Raw genomic sequence first — 25,661 nt, 5'->3', positions numbered from 1 at the left:
ATGTATTTATATGGCTAGTATTTGAAACCTGTGATGCAATTTTTCAATATGTTTAGTATTATTTGACCATTGTTAAAAAAAGATTTGCTTCAATGATGCTGCAGTGTTAATTATTAAGGTTTTTGATTAATTTTCATTATTTAAAGAGCAAATTCTCCATTCCATCACTCTCACATTGGAAATCTGATTTTGAACTTCATAAAAGTGGTATCTCTTGCTGTGCACAAATGATGTACTCCATTTCCCAGTAGTCTATTTCTGCCATCCGTACAAAAGGGAAGTGAAAGGAACAGTATTATATGGTATCTAAGGTGAATTATGTAGCTGCATTTTGGGATGCAGTAGCATTTTAAAATGCATATACTGGTTAGTGACATAAGTCATCGAGATGTACAGCACAGACCCTTCGGTCCAATTCATCCATGCCAAACAGATATCTGAACCCAATCAAGCCTCTCCTGCCAGCACCTGGCCCATATCCCTCCAAACCCTTCCTATTCATATACCCATCCAGCTGCCTTTTAAATGTTGCAATTGTACCAGCCTCCACCACTTTCTCTGGCAGCTCATTCCATACACGCACTACCTTCCTGTGTGAAAAAGTTGCCCCTCCAGTCTCTCTCACATCTTTCCCCTCTCATCCTAAGCCTATGCCCTCCTGTTCTGGACTCCCCCATCCCAGGGAAAAGACCTTGTCTATTTACTCTATCCATGTCCCTCATGATTTTATAAACCTCCATAAGGTCATCCCTCAGCATCTGACGCTCCAGGGAAAACAGCTCCAGCCTATTCAACCTCTCCCTATAGCTCAAATCTTACAACCCTCGCAACGTCCTTGTAAATCTTTTCTGAACCCTTTCAAGTTTTCCAGAATTTCATGCAATATTCCAAAAGTGGCCTAACCAATGTCCTATTCAGCTGCAACATGACCTCCCAACTCCTGTACTCAATATTCTGATCAACAAAGGAAAGCATACTAATCACCCTCTTCATTATCCTATCTACCTGTGACTCTACTTTCAAGGAGCTACATCCTTCTGAGAATAGTTGACATTACTTCATGTGTTTTCCAAAGCTTTTTAATTCTTGTCTGCCTTCTTCCTTTGGCTGCCCTAAAGATATTGATTTTTGAACCGAAGGGCACTGAGAGGCTCTGTAGCCTGAACCCCCAAAGGCCATTTGTCATGTCTGCACCTTGATAGTGAGATGAGCAAACTTTGATCATGACTGATTTCAGAATGATGCAAGACATCTGAAGTCTACAGCTAAATCCCACAATAAATATCAGGAGAATCTCAACTGATTTTTTAATGAAATTGGGCAAGTTTCAATAGCAGCTGAAAGTGTGTTGCTGGAAAAGCACAGCAGGTCAGGCAGCATCCAAGGAGCAGGAGAATCGACGTTTCGGGCATGAGCCCTTCTTCAGGAATGAGGAAAGTGTGTCCAGCAGGCTAAGATAAAAGGTAGGGAGGAGGGACTTGGGGGAGGGGCGCTGGAAATGTGATAGGTGGAAGGAGGTCAAGGTGAGGGTGATAGGCTGGAGTGGGGGTGGGGGCGGAGAGGTCAGGAAGAAGATTGCAGGTTAGGAAGGCGGTGCTGAGTTCGAGGGATTTGACTGAGACAAGGTGGGGGGAGGGGAAATGAGGAAACTGGAGAAATCTGAGTTCATCCCTTGTGGTTGGAGGGTTCCTAGGCGGAAGATGAGGCGCTCTTCCTCCAACCTGCAATCTTCTTCCTGACCTCTCCGCCTCCACCCCCTCTCCGGCCTATCACCCTCACCTTGACGTCTTTCCACCTATCACATTTCCAGCGCCCCTTCCCCAAGTCCCTCCTCCCTACCTTTTATCTTATCCTGCTGGACACACTTTCCTCATTCCTGAAGAAGGGCTCAAGCCCGAAACATCGATTCTCCTGCTCCTTGGATGCTGCCTGACCTGCTGTGCTTTTCCAGCAACACATTTTCAGCCCTGATCTCCAGCATCTGCAGTCCTCACTTTCTCCTCCAAGTTTCAATAGCAATAAATATTGACAATTGAGATGTCCACAATGTTCTGTCTTCAATTTTAATGATATTTTTAATTTTAAAAAAGCCTCCAAGTTCTTTCTTTAGAGGTTCAGACCTGCAATGAATCATTTGTTTCAAAGAAGTAGGCACAATTGTGTTTGTTGTCAAAAAGTCTCTGTTTAAGCTTTCCTTTGCATAGGTGGCTAGCCTCTCCTGGTGAAAACAAAGGTAAAATGGAACAAATTATGATAATTCATTTGACCCCAGAATACTCTGCAGGATTAGTTTGGATGGTCATAAATTACCATATATCCATTGGTAATAAGTTGAAAGACTGAGGCCTAACTTTAAGGCTTGTATTTGAGGAATGGGTACTTAGGAAATATAGTAGTGGGCAGCAAGTCTTCAAGTTATTCAGCCACTCCTTTAAGAGAGGAAGAGAAAGATGTTATGAGCCAATAATAAATCAAAGATATTGACGACTCTTCATGTAGCAAAGAAACATTGTTTCACATAGCTTATAAACCCATTTAAACATCTCACACTTGCTATCATAAATGTCTCACTCCCAGCGTGGGCCTACCCTCGCGCTCTCTTCCTCTCAACCTGCTGTGAGAATTCATTACAAGGCTGAGAATTTTCACAAATATTTGACATTGTTTAGCCTTGCTTACCTGGTTGCAGACCATTATACAGCATTTAATATTGACACTATATTTGCATTCTCCACTGTTGCTGTAATGTGCCATTTGAATTAAACCCTTTGGGGCATTTCCTTTGATTGGAAATAAAACAGGTGCATTATAGTCACACCTTCAATCGTTGCACCTTCACTATAAGCTCTGCCATTGACGGTGAAAGCAGAGAAATATTAAAGCTTCTAGTCTTGTTGGGGACTTTTTAAATTTATGATTCTTTTCTTTGAAATTAATAAGCTTCTTACAGGTAAACATTTGTCTATTTCTTAAATACATACTACATTATCCAAAATTATGGCATTATAATTCTCAGCTCAGCCTGTAGGAAGATTGAACCTTTGCTAATTGACTCCTAATCACAATTTATCACTTCTATACTTTTCTTTTCCCTCAACTCTGGAACAGATTGCTCCTTTGCACAATGCAGTATTACATTAAAGGTTAGAACAATTGTCCGTTGAAAGGAAAATAATCAAAACTCAGATAATAAATGGTGAGGTCATTGGACCAATAAGCTGGGGTCTGAGATCACAGATTTGAATCCCACTATGGTGGATGGAGAAATTTGCATTCGGATATTATCTGGAATATAATATAACCTCATGGCCAACGTGAAACCACTGTTGTAAAAACACATCTGATTCAACAATGTCTTTTGAGGAAGGCAAGCTACTATTCTTACTTGGTCTGGTCTATACAAGATTTCACACCCACAGCAATGTTGTTCTTTCCTGTCCAATCACATTTCACCATCTGCCATAGTGGCATTCGAACCCATGGTCCACAGAGTTTGGGGAAAATTAACAATCCTTGGCAGTGACACCCACATGCTGTGCAAAAAAAAACCTGATCTCCTCCCTGAACAACTCTTCTTGCATTGGACTACTAGATCACATTGAACTTTAATAAAGCATTTGATATGGTGCCACATGGCAGATTGGTTCACAAATATGAAGTGTTTGGGATTGATGGGTCCTTGGCAGCATGGATTGGCTAAAAGATAGGAAACAGAGGGTAGATATAGATGGGCATTTATCCAATTGGAGAGGAGTTGAAAGTGGTGCCCGGGATTGGTGTTGGGACCCTTGCTTTTTCTGATTTATATTTACAATTTGAGGTTCAGTGTTATTGACAAAAACTCTAAATTTGCAGGTGATACTAAGCCAGGGAGAAAAGAGAATAGAGATTAGAGAATTGTGAGGATGATGCATGAGTGACCTCAGGGAGATGTTGGCAAGTTGGCCAAATGGGCAAACACCTGAAAGATGAATATAAATGCAGAGAAATTTAGCATAGTGCATTATGGGAAGAAACATGGAGAGACAATACAGGCTCAATGATAGCATTTCAGCGGGTTACGGAGCAGAAGGACCTCAAGATTCATGTGCATAATTCTCTGATCGTGGCCAGCCAAGTTGAAATAGTTGTTAAGAAGGTTTATAAATAGAGGCATAACCTTTAAAAACAAGGAAGTGATGCTACACCTGTACAAATAATTGGTCTGATCACATTTGGAAAGCTCTGTTGAGTTCTGAGCACTTTATTTACAGAAGGATTTTAAAACCCTGTAGAGAATTCAAAGGAGATTTACTGGAATGATACCAGGAATGAGGGATTTTAGATATAAGGAAAGATTAGGGAAATTGAGCTTATTCTCCTTGGAGCACAGAAGATTAAGAGGTGACCTTATTTATGAACAATTTTGACAGGGTACAGAGGATATTGTGTTTCCACCAGTTGATATGCCAATACCTAGGAGTCACAGTTTCAAGACTGTCAGCAAGAGAGCTAGGTGTGATGTCAGGGAGAAACTTCTTTCTTCAGAGAGTTGTTAGGATTTGAAATGAACTGCCTAGACCCCATGCAAGGTTTCAAAAGAAAGGTGGATGTATATTTGAAAGTGATGAATTTAGAGGACTACAGAAATAGAGCTTGGCAGCTCTTTAGGGAACCAATCCAGACACAATATGTTAGAGTCATAGAGTCATAGAGATGTACAGCACAGAAACAGACCCTTCGGTCCATCACATCTATGCCGACCAGATATCCCAACCCACTCTCGTCCCACCAGCCAGCACCTGGCCCATATCCCTTCAAACCCTTCCTATTCATATACCAGTCCAGATGCCTTTTAAATGTTGCAATTGTACCAGCCTCCACCACTTCCTCTGGAAGCTTATTCCATACACGCACCACCTCTGAATGAAAAAGTCGCCTCTTAGGTCTCTAGGTTGAATGGCCTCTTTTGGCCTCTTTGTATTGAGTAAAATTCTGTGATTCTATCTGTGTAATTCCTAATTTATTCATCTTGTCTGTGTTAATTGTTACATATAAATGCAAATTAAAATTATTAACTATATGTTAGTTTTCATTCTTTAGCATTCATCTGTTTCTAAGTTTTAGTTAAGCAGATAATGCTTACTTGTTGTTAAGCAACACTCCTTCTGTTGCTGTTATGCACTGGCTATGTGAACAGTAATTTACACTAAGATGATACTAAAGAGACATTCCGCCGAGCACACAATTGAGTAATATTGTGTATGAACTTCAGTGCCATTGCAATGCCAGGTACATGGATCACGTGTCACAATAATTAGTGAGATGAGGCAATCAGCATGATTCTTTGCTTGTTTGTAATAATGATGTGGAGGTGCTGGGGTTGGACTTGGGTGGACAAAGTCAGAAGTCACATGACACCAACTTATAGACCAACAGGTGTATTTGAAATCACAAGCTTTTTGGAGCGTAGCTCCTTCATCAGGTAAAGGAGTATTGCTCTGAAAGCTTGTGATTTCAGATTAATCTGTTGGACTATAACCCATTTGGGTTAGATCATATTCAACCAGCTTGTGCTAGTAAATCCAAAATAAAACATCATCTGTTAGGTGTAATGCTGTGACTGGATAGCTATTGCTGAACAATACTGAGTGTGATAATATTTAAGATAATTAGCTGAGTTTGCAATATGATTTATTTATGCTTGCTAGAAGTGACAAACATTCATTTCCAAATAAAACCCTTCAAATAAAACCATTGCATCACCTTTGAATTATCTGGGAGCTTGGGGACCCAGTACTGTAGTTCTCTGGTACTTTCTCCTTGGAAGTGGCCTTGGCCAATTTGGTTTACAATTGAAATCTATCAATAAACATAAATGGTTGTGATCAGTTATAATTTGGCATTCTTGGGTTTGTCTTGAGTGCAAAACCAGCAAATCCTGTTTCTCTCTAAAAGCTAACATTATCACAATGCAGAGACAAATCACAGTATTAGCAAATGTTAAGTGGGTTTGGTTAAACATCTCCTCAGACTAGCCAACAGAGGTGTTTCTACTTGGAGCTCTGCTTTTGTTGAAGGAACCTTTGCAAATTGATGGAAATACAACAGTATGAAATAAAACTGGTGAATTGCAACTTTGGAACAACGTCATAACTGTCACAGTCTGGATTCTGGAACTGCCTGTCTACATAAACACACAAGTTTCTCCAGTAGGAGGATTGTTTTGATCCCGGAAACCCATTCACTGCAGCAGTGATTCAGTATAAATTCATTCCCACTGACAAATCTTGCAAGCCATCAGCTGCTTCTCCCAATCAGCCTATCGTTTTCGACTGCAAATAAGTCCGAGCCATTTTGATTAAAATATCAATCACTTTTGAGGGCACTTTTAAAGATTTTCAAGAGAATGTTGTTACTTATGTGCTCTCGGTCTTAACGAGGATGAAGGAACAGTAACAGGTTTAGTTTTATAGCCGAACACTTGAAACACGGGTTACAGCCTTTTTCCCAGGGAGAGAAAAGGCATTTGCAATTTTTCCACTTTTGTTTTGTTTTATGTATCCACGGTGGTACACTTGAGCTCGCTGCACTTCACAGGGTGCAGATGGGGTGTGTGGACTCCTCTTGAGGTCTTTTATCATATCAGTTCCAAAGTCTGTCTGGAAAGCATTGTGGCAACGCCCCGGCAGGAGGGAGAGGTTCGCTGTCCGTCTTTGAACAGTTGCGGCGTGTCAAAGCACATCTCAGCCTCCTGACAGCTGTGGCAAAAGGGAGCAATTTATTCCTGACAGCTTTAATAACACTATCAAATAATTTATGCAGAGCCTCTCTTGTGATAATTGGAAGATGGACATGCTCTGCATAAACTGCCAATAGCTTTTTTTGTGTGTGAGGCCGCTGGCTTCTCATCAATGTGTACCTCAGGGGATAGCAGATTGCACCATTTTTAGAGGAGGGGAGAAGAATACGAAACTGATTGGGACAAAGAGTGAAGCACTTAATAGGTCATCTGCCAGTGGACCTCAATCCGGCTTCTGGACAAATAATGGAAAGCCTATTCTTTGAAGTGAACAAAGCCCCAAGTTTTGGAATCTGCTGAGGAAAAATATATTCTTGTCAGCAGTGATTAAATGTTAATTGCAGAAGCTGAAAATGTAGTTTGTGTTTTAATGATTTGAGCATTTTGATTCTAATAGATGGACACTGATAGATTAGTGAGTTGTGATTATAGTGGTGGGAAATTGAGCACTTTGCAACATTCAATACCATCAAATGTACTAAAATTGGAAAGAAATGAAGAAGATTATCTTGCATGCTGTGCTAAGATGATATTAAAGTTTATTAAGTGGTCTGTATTTCAGCACATTTTTTTTCCATCCTTTTGCATCTATTATCTGCGATCAGGAATAAAAATGAATGCATTATGGGGAAGCATAAGTTTTTTTTAAAGTCTTCCTCGCTCCAGGAGGCAGCTAACATCAAAAAAAGGGTCTTCTACTGTCGGGGAGCATATGGATGTGAGAAACTGTAACTTCCCTGCTGCCAGCTACCGTTTTAGGAAAGTGTGAAGAGCTAACACTGGTGACTCCTTTTAAAAACAAATTTATTTCTTCTCCTTGATTGCGCTCCTGTGAATTTGGGATGTTTTTCCACATTAAAGGTGCAATATAAATACAAGTTGTTGTTGTTGATATGCGTATCAAAGTGAAAACAACATCGCCAAAATGTAGAATATAAATTGGAGTGGCAATCATCGAGTATTACACATTGTGCTCCTTGTCATGGGATGCTCTTTGAGAGTCAGTGCAGACATGATGGGCTGAATGGTCTCTATCTGCACCATAGGAATCCTATGATGTTGTATCTTCAATGTGCTGTATTTTTCTGGCCACCAAAAGGACATTCAAGTCACAAGGCTGATCAAGGTTCAGAATTCATGGGAAAAGATTGGGCTTTTCAGTCTAGAAATAAAACGTCTTTTGAAGTTGCCTGTAAAGCATGAGGGGTGACATAATGTTCCCTTTGGACTCTGTTGTGATTGGAAGAATGGGCATAACTTGCAACTCCTAAAGATGGCAAGTTTGGAGGTGGGAAGGCACTTACTTGGACACGGTGGTGTTGTAACCAATTCCTGCCAAAAGGCAGGGAGGCTATTGATTTGACTTTCCTGCCCTGCTTCCAATTGAGGCCTTTACGCAGCTAATTAAGGAACATTTAAGAGCTTCAGCCTGGATCAGCCCAGGTAGATGCAGACCTGTTGGCGCCCAGCATTCACAACAACTGCCATCATGCGGGGGCAGCTTGTAACCTTGGAATGAGGTCTGTCCCCCTAAATCAGAGGCAATATGAGGGTCTGGAAATTGGGCATGGGGTTTCTAGAGGGGTGCTTCACCCCTGCCCTTCCTTTTAAATCCCATGTGTCCCTCTCCCTCTCCTCATGACCGCACCCCAAATTATCTTAATCCTCAGTATTCTGCAATCTTGGAACTCCATAGCATTGTTCAGCACAAGTGGTGCAAGCTTCTGATTGGCCAGAATATCCAGCCTAGCGGGACATCAGCCCCTGGGGAGTCACAATTCCAGGGGGGATCCGGCAGTGGTCTCATCACTGCCTGATCAGTGTGTGGTTTGACAGAATTCTCGTAGAAGAGGCAGATCACTCTCTTGTTTCTCCAGCCAATTAATGAAACGCCTGACGTCTCAATGATTTTGTTTAAAACAACCAATATCAATGTCAATGTTTCAGTACTTTTTACATCAGATATAGCGTATATAAGTAAAATAAAACAAAGTGCAGGTGTTGGAAACCTGAAACAAAACCAGAACGGAAGAAGATCACAGGATTCAAAATGTTAATTCTGCTTTCTCTCCAAAGATGCTGCCATACCTGCTGAGTTTCTGTTTTTGTTTGGCATTCGATGGGGATAAAAATTAATTAACAAATGGCTACACAGGATACATAGATACATAGATACAGTGAATGGTAATTCCAATTCACTCATTAATCATTAACACCATTTCACTTCCTAATATTTATAGTCATATAGGGCTAAATGTTTTGTTTTTGGACAAGTGTGAATTGTCCCAAATATTTTAGAGGGCTTATTGCCGTAAGACTGAGCAGAGTTTCTCGCCATGTTTTAATAAACTCACCTCATTAATTACCCATCCGTCCCTGTCATGACCCTTCCAGCCCCACTTACGACACGTTGTTCCCAGAACAACTTGCCATTCAGCAGGTATCCGCACAAAAGCTAGCCTTCCTTAAGTCTGAACTAACTTTAAGAGGTTGCAGAGCACTTGGGTGACCATTGGTGTTGACCTCATTCAATGCTCCCAGAAGATATTGGAGAAGGAGAAATGACACCGTAAGACCATAACACATAAGACATGGGAGCAGATATTAGACCCTTCGGCCCATCGAATCTGCTCCACCATTCAATCATGGCTGATGATTTTCAACTCCATTCTCCCACTTTTTTTCCCATAACCTTTGATTTCTTTGACAATCAAGAACCTATCCACCTCTGTTTTAACTATACTGAATGACTTGGCCTCCACAGCCTTCTGTGGCAATGAGTTCCACAGATTCACCATTCCCTGGCAATAGAAATTTCTCTTTGTCTCCATTCTAAATCTCCTCTTCTCTTAACTCTAAGGCTGTACCCTCGGATCCTTGTCTCTCCTGCCAGTGAAAACATCTTCCCAAAGTCCACCACGATTCTCTGACAGGGAGAGGGAGGTCCTGGTCAAGGAGCTGATGCAAATGAGAGGAGTCCACTTCCTGGAGGACCAGCAGAAAAGGCCATGTCACTGGACCATGCCAGCTTGGTCCGAAATTGCCCCTTGGTCTGTGCTGTGTCCAAAGTGCGGAGGAAGCAGTGACATAAGAAAGACTTTCTCCATTGTGCCACCAGAACTGCCATATTCTTCTCCCCATTACTTCACTCTCAATCTGTCTCTGCTAATACACTGGCTGCCCATTGAGGCTTATACTCTACTATTCTAACTATTGCAACATCTTCTTCCATTTGCTGCCAACCTCCCACATGACTAACCTTGCATGGCCATTTCACTGCCTACTCACCCACTCAGCACACCTCACTACCTTTTGACCGCCCACACCAGGACTAAATGCCATGCCACCCACTTGCCCCCCCTCTCTCATGGCAGGAGAAGACAGCCTATAACTGGGCAGAGAAGGGCCATATGGGTGGAACAATGCCTGGCATTTAGATCCTCCTGGGTATGAAGAGAGAATTCTGACCTTCACAAGGGGATGCCAAATCATTCATGTCCTGCCAACCAAGTAAACCACAGTCAATGACATTCATTATGCATCAGTTTGAATGACTGGCATGATACCTCCTGTATCTTTTGGGTTGCAGATATGCCCAGCAGGTTCACCAGCTCTATGGTGAAATGGCTGGCTCCTCCAGAAGCCACCTCCTTAATCTTTGAGGGCTTCCCAGCACATTTGGCCCATCTAGACACAAAGACCCCAGGCTTGCCTGATCAAACCTTCAGGAGCACCAGGCTCTGGTGCTGAGCAAGCTCAAATAGGGCGAAGAAGAAAACTTGCAGAGGGCACTTTGGTGGCATGGCTGACAATGCACTGTACATTACTTAGTACTTTATCTTTATGCAAAAAAGGCACTGCTTTCACCTTTCTCTGTGTAGCCCTCAATATCACTGTTCTGGCATGAGGCATGGCTTCATGGTTACACAGGATGTACCATGGATTGGTGTCTGTGGTGAGAGCCTATTGTAGCAAGAGAAACAGCACTTGAAGAGTATAGTGTATCCTACTGTCACTGTTGGCCCTGAAATATCCTGAATATACCTTGGCCTCTGTATCCAAAAGCGCTGAGGTGAATGTGTTGGTTAGTGGTGTCTGAGACAGGGAAACAGCGAGGCGAAACACGAGGGTTGCCAGGGCTTAGCAGTCATGTACAGTGCATGGGTCCGTATATAATCAGTGTGCATCGGTGGGTCTTTCAGATACTGTTACCTTTATTTCATAATTATCATTCCCCCCTCCCTCCATCCTTAGGCCCCCAGTCCTGAAGGAGAGTTTGTTGAGACTCCTTCCTGCAGCAACAGTTCCTTTTCACCCACCACCTTAGTTTCTGTAGACAAATACGGCACACTGACCATGACCCATCCACCCTGAGCAATCTAACAGGATGGGAAATTACCAGGTCCCTGACTAGCGCCTCAACAATCCCCAACTTCTCTGGTCCACTGACTGTGACCCACTCCCTGAACTGCAGAGGCATGGACTTCCAGGCTGGGAACACCCCAACCAGACATCTGGCGATGACCATCCCCAGGCTTGCTTTGTTTTACTGTGCCTGGATCACTGAATGCATGGGTTTCATTGAGGACTACTCCCCTGAGACTTTGAGACATGACTACCTGCTTGCTATGCTGCAGTGTGTTTGCTGAGTAAGCTGCGTTGTGAGTTTGAGGTAGCACACTGTCACATAAAGCAATATGTATATTCTGCATCCCCCTGCTCCTCCCTGGTCTGAGGACAACACATCAAGTTGCTTGGCTGCATGCTGTGCTAGTTTGCACAGAAGATAAGGCAAGGCACGGATGCTGAGAGATGCCACGTGAGTGAGACATAAGAGAACAAGTGAGCAGCCCTGAGATGCAGCCTGGTCCAGTTGGTGAGCTGCTCGCTGTCTGTTTATGCTAAATGTCCTTGCTGTCCCCTATCAATTTTATTTGCTGGTCTATCTTATAATGCAAGTCTGCGCTTTGTGAGCAGCCTGCAAGTGTATTGGAGCAGTGATGATTGTAAAGCACTGGGTGCCAATGTCTGTGGATGATGCTGTAAGATGCTATTTGCTCCTAATCTTCATGGAGATTATTTGGAGCAAGTCTGAACTGAAATTGCCTGGTATTCACTCCAATTTACATGTTGAGTCTTCTTGACAGCTAACTTGTTTGGGGTGTTTGTAAGCTAGGAAGCAGACTATTAGTGAGGTGAGTTGAGCCATTAAGAAGACATTCAATAAGCAATAATGACCCTCAATTGGCAACTCACTGCTGCCACTTGTGAGAAGCATAGAAGATGAGGAGAGCTGGTCCTGATATCAAGATTGACCTCACCAGAACTCTTGTCCAATTCTGTCACAAATCTCACCGTAGCCAACTTTACTCATAGCCCTGTAAGAAATGCTTCCAATATCTTCTCATTACCATTGATATTGCAGCTGTTATCTGATCAGCAGCGACTGCACATGTCAGCTAACGTCCATCAGCTCTGGTTGATTTGAATCCAATTGGAGTGAGGTTTACCTGCAGCACTGAATCTGGAATGGAGCTTTTGTCACGTATTCTCACCTCCGCGACTGTCAATACTTTTAATCTACTAACTTGCTGTTTTATTCCTTAAGGTCAACTGCTGCACCATCAAATGAGCTGATTGTAGCTTTATAGCTTTTCTTTGAAAATTGCATGTTCTATATTTGCTGCAAAGCAATATACTCCACAAAGTGCCATTTAGTTTCGCTCAGTGAAGATCTTTAACATGGGCTGAAACTGTGGCCTGTTGTGGATACACTAATTCTAACCTGTGTAACACAGGGACATGACAAAGAGTCTGAACCCTTGGGTTAAGGCAGGCATCAAGACCGAGTCTATGTATGTGGAGTTGAGGTGAAGGCAGAACAGGACATAGCTTTCTTGCTATTGAGGTCAAAGAGCTGGTGGATATAATGTGGCTCAAAAATGAAAAATAGTTGCTTGGTGAAGTAATGGATTGCTGCAAATCCTGTAGTCCTATGAGCAAGCAGCTATTGGTGAAAAAGAGGGGAATAAGTGTCACTCCTTACAATGTCCCGTAGGATTGAAGACCCTCTAATCAGCTTTTCATTTTAGTCTTCAGGTTATGACCCCATGTCATGCTTTAATTTAAATCTCTAGTGATCTACAGCCCAACCAATAAATCCCCCATTCAAATGTTCCCAGTCCTCAACAAACAACGTAAGTGACATTGCCAAAATTTACACTGTTGGCCTTTCAAATGATCTACCCTGTTAGATAGTGATGCTATTATTCAAGGGACATAGTAAAGCTGAAGCAATGACTTCAATCACCTTCATTCAGATTGGGGTGTGGGAGGAGGGTGACATAAATTACACAACAAAGCTCAAAGATATCCATTCAGTGCCTTCAACCTTTAAAGAAGATACGTGTTATTAAAAACTGTTGCTGGGTAATGAGACATTGTGTTGCTCCCACGATGCAACATATGGTATAATATAAAGCTAAGCAAAAAGAAAGCTGTTTGCTTGATTTTTGTCTGAGCTGAGTTAGATACTGGGATGCTACAGTCAACTCAGTTACCCTGGATGAGGGAGGAGAGAGACATCTGTATCAGCAAGTGATTCTGTATTTAATCACTATATTATGCGCTCAGCAGGAAAATGGAGAATGACGCCAGGCCTGTATTTAGCTTGCTATTGTAAAATAATCTAACTTCCTCGCTGTCAGAGTTATGAACAGACCTCTCATAACAGAGTTGATCTTTCTCTGTACCTTCTCTGTAGCTGTAACAGTATATTTTGCATTCTATTCTATTACCCCGATGTACTTGTGTAAGGTATGATTTGTCTGGTTAGTATGCAATACAGTAATTTTCGCTGTATCTTGGTACATGTGACAATAATAAAATCAAATTCAAACACAAGTCTCACTTCCTAGGCCCACTGATGTAGACAGGTCAGTTGGGTGCCTGAGGATTTATGCTCCAGCAAGGATCATGTATTCCAGAAGAGAATTGCAAATTTTGAAAACAGAACCGGCATTTATAAGAGCTAAGTAATTTAATTTGGAGAATTCAAATGTGTGAATTATAAGAGTACATAATTCCAGTAAGTAGTGAATGATTTGGTACGCAAATAATTTTTTTCAAATTATAAACAATGCAGGCTCATCTATATATTTTAATCTTGTCATTTCCCTTGAGTCATGTTGTCTACATGATTAAATACATGTTTAATAATTCCCATGTGACTGCTTTAGAAACAGTGATGTCTGTGGTGGATCTTTGTGTGCTCTCTGAAGCATTGAGAAATAATTGGTCCACAATACTAGCTGCACTGTCTCATGAGGTGGCCCTTGTGATCTGGAAGCACAAAGTGCCATTGGTAAATGTTGCAGATCTACTAAACGGGCTGGTTATTCTGCATTGTAAAATTCCTAGTTGATTGCAGAGGCATTTCTGATGAGGTTCCCTCACACAGTCACACACTCCGTTGTCAACATTACATTACCAGTAAATCGACACAGTCACATGTTCCGTGTTGAGCAGTTGAACGACTTTCCTCTTCTGTATGTGCTGAGACAACATATGGGGAAAAGAATTCAGCAACCTCTGCAACACAATGTAAAAATTGTCTGCAGCCTATTGATTTACTTGACCAAAGACCCAAATGTGCCTCTGGTGCATGAGGCATTGCAACAGGCGAGAACATTTGTAAGTAATTTATTCAAGTTGAACTTCCACACTTGCAACTTGCCTTTTGATTATCTAAGAAAATATGTGAAAATCCATGAAGTCAATGCCAGTGTCTATTTCACCAGAAATGACAGGACGGGTCAGCCCGATCATGCTTTGGTCAAAGCTGCAACCTTCATTCATTATAGCGATCACGTTTTACTGTGCAGCTGGAAAATTAAATGATATAGGCAATAAGGAAGAAAATAAGCTGAGAGGGTAATCCAGAAAATGATAGAAATGCACAGTAAGGTCTTCTTTATATTAAAAGGAAGAGAGAGGCCTAAGCGATCATAGACCCGTTAGAGAATAAGGCTGGAGGAAATAATAATAGGGAACCAGGAAGTGGCAGAGGTTTTGAATAAACACTTTGCACCAGTTTACATGCATTCCAAAAATACAAAAACAAGAAGCAAAATATGGGTAGAAAGGAAGTAAAATAACTCTCATGAGGGGCAAAGTATTAGGGAAACTAATGGGATTAAAGCCTGTAGGTCTCCTGGACCCTGATGGGTTGCATCCTAAGAATTTGAAGGAAGTAGCTACAGAGAGAGATGCATGGATAGTAATCATCCAGGATTCTTAGATTCTGGGAAAGTCTCAAAGGTTTGGAAAACTGCCAATTCAAGCCCCTTTTTCAAAAAGGGAGGGGTACAAAAATCAGTAAACTGTAGGCAGTTTAATATTTGGCATTGAGAAAATGTTAACATCCATTCTAAAGCATATAAAACATTTAGAAAATGTGAATCTCAAAAGGCAAGCATGCAAGTTTAGGGGTAATAGGAAAGGCAAATGGTGTGTTCGCCTTATTTCAAAGGGAATGGTGTATAAATATAAAGAAGTCTTGTCAAAACTATACAAAACGCTAGTAAGGACAGTGCCACTGAAGGAATGGCAATATATTTTCAAGGATTAGTGGTGCTGGAAGAGCACAGCAGTTCAGGCAGCATCCAAGGAGCTTCGAAATCGACGTTTCGGGCAAAAGCCCTTCATAAGGAATAAAGGCAGTGAGCCTGGAGCGTGGAGAGATAAGCTAGGGGAGGGTGGGGGTGGGGAGAAAGTAGCATAGAGTACAATGGGTGAGTGGGGGAGGGGATGAAGGTGATAGGTCAGGGAGGAGAGGGTGGAGTGGATAGGTGGAAAAGGAGATAGGCAGGTAGGACAAGTCCGGACAAGTCATGGGGATAGTGCTGAGCTGGAAGTTTAGAACTAGGGTGAGGTGGGGGAAGGGGAAATGAGGAAACTGTTGAAGTCCACATTGATGCCCTGGGGTTGAAGTGTTCCGAGGCGGAAGATGAGGCGTTCTGCCTCCAGGCGTCTGGTAGTGAGGGAGCAGCGGTGAAGGAGGCCCAGGACTTCCATGTCCTTGGCAGAGTGGGAGGGGGAGTTGAAATGTTGGGCCACGGGGCGGTATGGTTGATTGGTGTGGGTGTCCCGGAGATGTTCCCTAAAGCGCTCTGCTAGGAGGCACCCGGTCTCCCCAATGTAGAGGAGACCGCATTGGGAGCAACGGATACAATAAATGATATTAGTGGATGTGCAAGTAAAACTTTGATGGATGTGGAAGACTCCTTTAGGGCCTTGGATAGAGGTGAGGGAGGAGGTGTGGGCGCAGGTTTTACAGTTCCTGCGGTGGCAGGGGAAAGTGCCAGGATGGGAGGGTGGGTTGTAGGGGGACGTGGACCTGACCAGGTAGTCACGGAGGGAACGGTCTTTGCGGAAGGCGGAAGGGGTGGGGAGGGAAATATATCCCTGATGGTGGGGTCTGTTTGGAGGTGGCGGAAATGTCGGCGGATGATTTGGTTTATGCGAAGGTTGGTAGGGTGGAAGGTGAGCACCAGGGGCGTTCTGTCCTTGTTACGGTTGGAGTGGTGGGGTCTGAGGGCGGAGGTGCGGGATGTGGACGAGATGCATTGGAGGGCATCTTTAACCACGTGGGAAGGGAAATTGCGGTCTCTAAAGAAGGAGGCCATCTGGTGTGTTCTGTGATGGAACTGGTCCTCCTGGGAGCAGATCCGGCGGAGGCGGAGGAATTGGGAATATGGGATGGCATTTTTGCAAGAGGTAGGGTGGGAAGAGGTGTAATCCAGGTAGCTGTGGGAGTCGGGTGGGTTTGTAAGAAATGTCAGTGTTAAGTCGGTCGTCATTAATGGAGATGGAGAGGTCCTGGAAGGGGAGGGAGGTGTCAGAGATGGTCGGTAAATTTAAGGTCAGGGTGGAATGTGTTGGTGAAGTTGATGAATTGCTCAACCTCCTCGCGGGAGCACGAGGTGGCGCCAATGCAGTCATCAATGTAGCGGAGGAAGAGGTTGGGAGTGGTGGCGGTGTAATTACGGACGATCAACTGCTCTACGTAGCCAACAAAGAGACAGACATAGCTGGGGCCCATACGTGTGAGTCAGGTCAGTAGTTTGAAGGTGAACTTCCAGGTGTGGTGTTTGTACGTATCTCTTCCGTTTGTCCTTCTGGATGGAATTGCTTGTAGGTTTGGAAGATGCTATCTCAGGACTTTTCTGCAGTGCATCTTGTAGATAGTACATATTGCTGCTATTGATTGGGGAGGGGCTATCCTGTTGACCTAGCAACTGACACAGACCCTCCTGACATCACTCAACTGACTTGTGATCCATTAGCAATCCTAAACTTTGGGTGAGTGCAGGAACCACCGCCTCCTCATCTTACTGCTGGGCAATAAAGTGCTACTGGGCACTGGTTAACCAACTTGATGAACATGACCTCTGCCTGGATTCCTTGTTCCTGAGAAGGGTTTCCACTGTTCTGTAATAGCACCTAAAGTGCCAGGCCTTACTGGAAAGTGGCAATGTGGGCTGTCTAGCCAACAGGTGATGCCCTCTCACCTCCATTAAGTACCACCCAGAGAAACAGTTATTGATAATTAAGTCAGTGGTTCAAAGTTATTTGAGATTCTGACACTTTACACAGTATAAAATGTTAAATAGTGAAAATATCAGATTTGGACTTTAGAAGTATTTTATTGTTTCTCTCCCAATAATTTTATTAACCGCTCAAGTAAAATGAAAGATGCTGTTAAACTCCAAAAGTTGTTGATGCATGTAAACTGAAGCCCACCAAAATCAAAAGTGTATTAACTTAAATAAAATTTAATAAGGAGTTGCTGAGAATTTACAGCATGGGAATGGATTACTTGGCACAACAGCTGTATGCCAATGTTCCTGCTCCACTCGAACTCACTCCCATGTTACTTCATCTCAACCTATCAGCATATCATTGAGGGTATCTTAATGGAAAACCACTTAGACCAGATGAAACTTCTAATCCATTGAACTCGATGATAAATCTATTGTTAACAGCAGACACTACTGTAATTTTAATTAGCTGACTATTGTCTTTTGGTAGCAACTAATTTAGCTTGGGAAATAAGGATTATGTAAATATGCACCCCTAATTCGTGTGACCATACTTCTCGAGATTTCAGTTGGCTGTGTCAGTTATACAGTGTATAAAGTGCAGTTGAATTGAGCTTTAGATTAGCTGATTCTGAATTGCAGTGTTTAGCTGAGCTTGCCTGACTTGCAGCCTGTCTTTTCATTGAGTGGTAACCTGTGTTCGGATTCAGATTCAGTTATCACTCACGCACTATGACTACACTTGATTGCTGTCACTGGTCCCCCACACTCTATTCTCAGCTCATTACAAGGAATGTTTCCAGCACTATCAAACAGGATTCAAAGTGGGAATGATAGTAGTTGCTGCAAAAGACTAATAAGGTCAACAGCATACTCAGCAACAAATAGACCAACATAGGCTTAAATTTCATATATATTTAATGCATGAGGTGTAATGTCTCACAATCTATACTATAATGGGAACAAATATTGACCAATATTTCCTTCCTACAAAGAGTTGCAGGCAGAAAGTTACACCAGCTAAAACAAATTGCATCAACCCGATATATCTGAGAGATAATTGTACCTAACTGTGCAAAAATCAGTAAATAGTGAATTTTATAAGACTTGCATTTAGATTAACATTAAAGGCAATTAGTTGATAAGTTCATAAGATATAGGAGCAGAATTAGGCCATTTGACCCATCAGGTCTGCTCTGCTAATCCATCATAGCTGACATACTCATCACCCCAATTTTCCTGCCTTCTCCCCATAACACTTCAACCCATTACCAATTAAAAATCTCAGAGAAAGTGAGAACTGTAGACGCTGGAGATTAGAGTCAAAAAGTATGGTGCTGAAAAAGCACAGCCAGTCAGGCAGCATCTGAGGAGCAGGTGAGTCGACATTGCGAGCATAAGCTGATGAAGAGTTTATGCTTGAACTGTCAACTCTCCTGCTCCTCGGATGCTGCCTGACTGGCTGTGTCAATTAAAAGTCTATCTAACTCCTCCTTAAATTTACTCACTGACCTAGCATCCACTGCACTTTGGGGTAGTGAATCCCACAGATTCACAGTCCTTTGGGAGAAGTAGTTTCTCTCAATACTTTATCCTAAGACTATCACCTCTCATCCCAGACTGCCCCACAAGAGGAAGCATAAAGTCCATGTCTATTTTATCCACACCTTTTATCTTCTTGAATACCTCAATTTGATCCCCCCTCATTTTTCTAAATTCCAGAGAGTATAAGCCGAAACTGTTCAATCTTTCTCATACGAAAAACCCCTCATCTCTGGGATCAATCTAGTGAACCTCTTCTGAATGGCCTCCAATTCCATAACATCTTTCCTAAAATAAGGGACCAAAACTGTGCACAATACTCAAGATGCGGTTTCACCAATACCATGTATAGTTACAACAGTATTTCCTTACCTTTGTATTCTATTCTATTAGCGATTAAAGCCAACATTCCATTTGCTTTCTTTATTATTTGCTGTACCTGCATGTTTTCTATCACTCATGAACGAGGACAGCTAGATCCCTCAGCATTGTAGCACCCCGAAGACTTTCCCCACTTAGATAATAGGTTGCCTTCCCATTTTTCCAACCAAAATGCATGACCTCACACTTATTCATGTTAAACTCCGTTTGCCACATTTTGACCCACTCTCTTAATCTATCTACATCCATTTGTAAGTTTCTTATTTCCTCATTGCAATTTACCATTTCACCTATTTTTGTGTCATCCACAAATTTAGAGCTTTTTATCTCTGTACCCAACTCATTAATGTAGATTGAAAATAGCTGGATCCCAAGGATCAAATCCTGTGGCACCCCACTCGTTACTTTCTGCCATCCAGAAAAAGAAAACATTTACCCTGATTCTCTGTCTTCTGTCCATCAGCCAGTCACCTGTCCAAACTGATAAATTACCCCCTAATCCCATATAATCCAACCTTGTGAATTAATCTTCTGTGCAAATGCCTTCTGGAAGTCCAGATGTATTACATCAACAGGATCCCCATTATCCACTTTACATCTTCAAATAACTCTAGCAAATTAGTCAATCAAGACTTGTCCTTAATAAAACCATACTGACTCTTATGGATAGCGTTTTGACTTTCCAATGTCCTGAAATTATTTCCTTGATGATTGATACTAACACTTTTCGAACAACAGATGTTAAACTAACTGGTCTGTAATTTCCCACATATTGCCTCCCTCCTATTTTGAATAAGTGTGTTACATTAGCCCATTGGATTTCAATTAACTTCCACCAACCTGTAGACTACTTATCAGAATAAAAGCTCAAATAAGGGAAAATGGGCATGGATGGCATAGTGAAAATTTCTTGTTTAGAATGTGAAATTGGAGTGAAGTATCAAGGACCATAAAGCAGGACATCATCAGATCTGAAAGATGGAGAAGAGAAATCTGGGTCAATCAAAAAGTGCCAGCATGGACTTTAAAAGCTACTGTGTTGTGTGAGGAGGTAAACTGATGAAAGCGAGGTGTCAACATAATAATGTAAGGCATAGTCCAGTATGTTTTGCTTTCATCAGAAAATATGGAGAGGAGCAGCATGTTTGAGAGGAACAAGAGCAGAAATTTCACAGCTACAATAATCAATAGACTATTGACATAATTAAGAAAAGAAAAAACGTTTCAGTGAGAAAGGTGAATTTTCCAGTCCTCAGAATTGACAGTATAATTTTAAAATATTGATCTCCAATCTAGCTAACTGGCAACAGGCTTTTATAATAATTGATTTGTAAATAATATCTATACAGCCAAAATCAGATTAGAATTCATAGTTGATAACTGAACGACTCCAATACTTTACAATTCCTCTTTTTGTCTGTTATAACTCTAGCCTTTACTGATGACTGTAATGGGCTGGTTCTGCTTCCATGCCAGCTCTAACTTCTTTTTTATTGCACACGTCAGCAATTTACTGCAAACACAACTTTTCTGCTCTTGAAGGTGACTGAACTTCTATTAGAATTTATTCTGTTCACAATTTTTTGTCTTCAGCGGTAATAGCATTCTAATTGAGAAATCAATAAGGAGCAAAAACCAGGAGTAGTTTCTCAGTACAAGGAGACTGTTATTCTGCAGTGGTTAAAAAATGTAAGGTCTGAAAAGTTTCCTCCAAAGCTGAGAAACTTAAAGGACGGCAGGGAATGTGAATCCTGACCTAAACTTAGTGGGAGAATCATTGTCAATGTAAATGTGAATGGTCAAGGTATAATGGAGGTGTCTGTTAATTGAACGATGGGTAAGTAAGAATTGAGTCAAAAAAGGGTAATGAATCTCTCATCATGTTTTTTTTGGGAACAGATAGACATCACTTAAAATGTCAGTGATGTGATCTGATAAAGTTGAGTTTTCTTTAAATCAATTTTGGCATCTTTGAAAGGTCTGGTATGGAAAGGATGCCTGCTTCCAGGAGGACAGATCACAAATTTACTGTTTGGTTGGCTAGACAGAATTCCTGGAGTAGATCAGAAAAGCCCCAAAATATGCCCGTGAATATAACAGTGCTTATGTGTATGAGGCATGCCTGTCCAAATCCTGATTGGAACTTTTTGTGGAATAACACAGGTCAAAACTCAATGGTTCCAGGTTCCATTTAACAGTGCAGTGTTTTATTTTGACCTTTTCAGTTGGGGTGTATTAAAATCCTAGAATCTTTAGGCACTGTTCTAGATCAGGAGCACTTGCCACTTAACCCCTTTTAACATTTGGTAGAGCAAACCAGATCCCAAGAATGTTTCAATGAGACTGGAGAATTGGTAAGACTCTCCCTAAAGGAATAGAGCCAGATGGGGTTTCCACTGATTGCTGTTTTTAAAAATATATTACAACTAGGTAGTGATTCGCCCAGGTGTCAAAGCGATATGGGAGAAAACCCCTCAGTTATGTGTTTCTCTATCAAAAGGAGTATGGATTCAGGTCCATCCAGGTGTGATCAGAAAACTATGAAAGAAAATATAGAATTTAAAATATAGTAGAATCTTCCAAAAGAACTAAATGTGGATAGAAACAGAAAATAGGAACACAAGTGGGCTATTCAGTCCTTTGAGTTTACTCCACCATTAAATATAATTATTGCTGATCATCCAACTCAGTACCCTGTTCCTGTTTTCTCCCCATACTCTTTGATCCCTTGAACCCTTAGAGTTATACCTAACTCCTTCTTGAAAATGTTTAATGTTTTGCCCTTAATCCCTCTCTATGGCAGATAATTCCACAGGCTCCCCAGCCTTCTCATCTCAGTCCAAAAAGGATGAACTTTTCCTTCAAATGTGACCGTTGTTTCTGGAATCCTTGGACTTTGGGAAATCCTTCCTACATTTACTCTGCTGGCCCCGTTAGAATTTTAAAAGTTTCTATGAGATCCCGCTCTTTCTTCTGAAGTCTTGTGAATATATCTCTTACTGATCCACTCTTTCTTCATACATCAGTCCTGCCAAAACAAGAAACCGTTTTGTAAATCATTGTTCCACTCTCTCAATGGCCAGAACATCCTTCCTTAGATGTGGAGTCCAAAACTGCACACAACACTCTAGATGTGGTCTCAAGGCCCTGTACAATTGTAGCAAGACATCCCTACTCCTGTTCTCAAATCTTTTTGCTATATAGGTCAATTTGGCTTCTTCACCACTTGCTGCACCTGCATCTGTTCTTTCAGAGACTAGTTTACAAGGATACCTCGGTCTTGTTGCACCTCCCCCCTTGCCCAATCTAAATAGTCTGGCTTCCTGTTTTTACTATTAAAGTGGATAACCTTACATTTATTTTTCATTTTCCATGCATTTGGCCACTCATTGAACTTGTCCAAATCACACTGAATCATCTTTATATCCTCCTCACAGTTCACCCACCCACCCAGGTTTGTATTGTGCAAATGTGCTATTCAATATTCAAAACAGAAAACCTAAATCCCAACACGAGAAAAAAAGAGAACTAAAAATGTCTTATTTCTAATTACAAAATACAGGTTGTTCTGATATAACGCGACAGATGCGTTCCTCTGCACCTGCGCTATAGAAAATCGCGCTATGAAAACCACTCTATAAAATCACGCTGTAGAAGATCATGATAGAAAATTGTTTTATCTGTTAATAGAAAGTTTGTGTTATCCAAACAGCATCCACAATTCGTCAATCGCATTTTTTAAGCCAATTCGCGTTGACAAAACACGTATTATACCAGAATGCCCTGTACATATTTAAGCTTCAGTTATTACAGAGATAATATATTGAGAAGTGTATATATATTAAACTTAGGTTACATTAATCCTTGAATGAGTGAGATTCATTCAGCTCATGAAACAAATCTACTTTGTCCAACCTATCCTAAAAGTCCTTCCAGTCAATGTTAGAGACAAAGAGATTTTTTTGGTTATGATGAGGTCACCCATATCAATATTCTATACTTGGTGAAAAGACTACCCATCATAATTGATAAAATTGTTGAAATCCATGTAGATCAGGACCTATCCCTGGAAAGTAAGACCTGCTTAATGGGCAAACCGGCTAATTTTCGCCTTGAGGCTGACTTTATGTGAGATATAGTGACTTGGAATCATTTTTATGTTGAACTCAGATTTTCTTTCTGAATGTGGTTTTGGTTATCAGTACTTTATTATAATCCCCACATGCTAGTTATAAATAACCATTCAGTATGTGTGCTCTGATCGGTGAATTCACATTGTTATGGAGGGGGCAAAGCCACAACATCACTTGTGAGCTGTTTATGACTCTTGTTCTTTAAAACAGTAAAGGAATACTTTCTTTGCATTGAAAGGGAAATCTTTTAACCTTATATTCCTGCATTGTAACTTCTTTCTGTCCAGATTTCTTCATACCATCTCTGAAACTGTGAACTCAAGTGTTTGCTCTCTGACTCCTATCTTTGACTCTTGTCTGATCTATGTCTATGGGTGTCTTGTCCCAAAGAAACTAACTGTACCATGTGGGAAGGCAGGGAGTTCAATAAGTATGCAATGTGCAAAATCTTCTCAAACTAAGAGGTGAAGTTTCTAGAGTTTCCCTGAAGACTCACTAAGCTTATCAAAAGTGATGAGCTCAGCTTTACAGCTAAATGCATCATCTCTGAAAGAGTATAAGCTGGATGGAAGAAGTCACAATCCTCTTTTTTTTGTTCTTGGAGACAAATGAGCTGGAAAAAAAATCAAGCATAATTTTCATTATGAGAGCATCACAAATAATCAATGTGTTTTGGGATTCGTGCCATATGTTGCTTGTTAATAAGCAAATGAAAAAGAAGTCATCACATGAATGAACACAGTGGCTCTTTAATCATCAGATTAAAACAGAAACTAGTTGCTGAAAATCAGACAGAAAGATAACAGACTATAGGAATTACAGCGTGAGATAGTCAGCATTTGAAAGAATAAGGAAGGTTCATGTTTCTTCATCAGAACAGTACATTTAATTAAAAAATGTTTTCCCAAAGATCACAAGATATTTACAGATGAGTAATGCATTCTGTTCTCCTGTGTTGATCCACCCAAATTGATTTAAATGTCCCTCAATGGTTTATTAAATAATTCCAATAGTTTGGCCTCTGCTAGTTTAAGAAGTTTACTTCACACTTGGATTATCCTATGTGGAGAATAACATGATTCCAAACATGACCAGTTATTAAATTAAACCTTTATCTCCATGAGATAACCCCAAAACTTTGTTAAGTTAATTTTTGCCACACATCCTTAACAATCCCATAGACCATCACCTTGCCATTGCTTCTTTTCTAACTTGAAAGTGTCTTTAAAACTAAGGCTTCAAAGTTTGTTCCTGTTTTCGGAGTGCAGAGTTCTGACTTTTACCAGCTTCATAACCCAGAATGAGAGAAACTACTCCAAAAAATGGGATTTTCCATCCAGAGTGGCGAGGTTTGTTCTGACTCAGACCAGACAACCCCAGAATGAGAGTGAAGGATGCGAGGTGTAGTGGTGGGCTGGACAGAAGACCAGCCTCTGTGAGCTGATAATGTACAATGTATTGAAGTTTGTTTTTAATAACGATAAAGCTATAAAGTAGTTCTCCAGCCCCCACCCCTCAACCTTCCACACACACATCCCCAAGTCTTATTCATACTAAACTATGCTCCTATATCCAATCATCATGGCCCTTGTTACCCTAATGCCAACTCATATTTTCCTAGCTACCATCAATTCTAAGGAAGGGTCACCGGACTTGAAATGTTAACTTTGATTTCTCTTCACAGATGCTGCCAGATCTGCTGAGCTTTTCAAGCAACTTCTGTTTTTGTCAAAATCAACTCACATCAACTCATGGTCCTCAACTATCACGTGTTGCCCTTACAACTCAAGCCAACTCACCCAATATCCACCATGAGCAGACTTTGGAATCCATGCAGAGTCTAAATAAAATACATTTCTAAATATCTACTGCAAACTTCATGATAGTAGAAAAAAAAATTCATAAAAATCCAATTGCATTCCTCCAACTACATAATAGGCTTTAATGAGCATTTCGTTCAAGTGCATAATCTTCTAAAGCAGCAAGTACTAGAAATAAAAGTTCCACTTCAAAACAGTACTTGGTGTTCTCAATCCAACTGTGAAATAGCAGGTACATTGCTGTGATAACAATGGCTATGAAATGGCTCATGCAGCATTAACCCAATAAAAGAAACCTGAAGGCTTATGTCAACGAATGGAGCAAAGTTACAAGCAAATTTATGAAAATGCTGTAGATTTTTTTTAATTAAAAAGAATTGAGGAAAAAGTCTTTTCAATGATT

The 25,661-nt window shown here is 41.1% G+C and overlaps 1 protein-coding gene across 2 annotated transcripts in view; it reads left to right on the top strand.

Moving 5' to 3' along the window:
* dcc (DCC netrin 1 receptor) overlaps window positions 1–25,661 on the top strand; it is a 1,326,174-nt gene that overhangs the window by 280,810 nt on the left and 1,019,703 nt on the right. The gene's annotated exons all lie outside the window — the stretch shown is intronic.

The sequence above is a fragment of the Chiloscyllium plagiosum genome, unplaced genomic scaffold, assembly GCF_037043375.1.
Source record: "Chiloscyllium plagiosum isolate Xiang-an unplaced genomic scaffold, Cpla_swu_hap1 HiC_scaffold_1, whole genome shotgun sequence".
NCBI lineage: Eukaryota > Metazoa > Chordata > Chondrichthyes > Orectolobiformes > Hemiscylliidae > Chiloscyllium > Chiloscyllium plagiosum.
The sequence above is the reverse complement of the archived record's forward strand: the minus strand, read 5'-3'. Positions and strand labels throughout refer to the sequence as shown.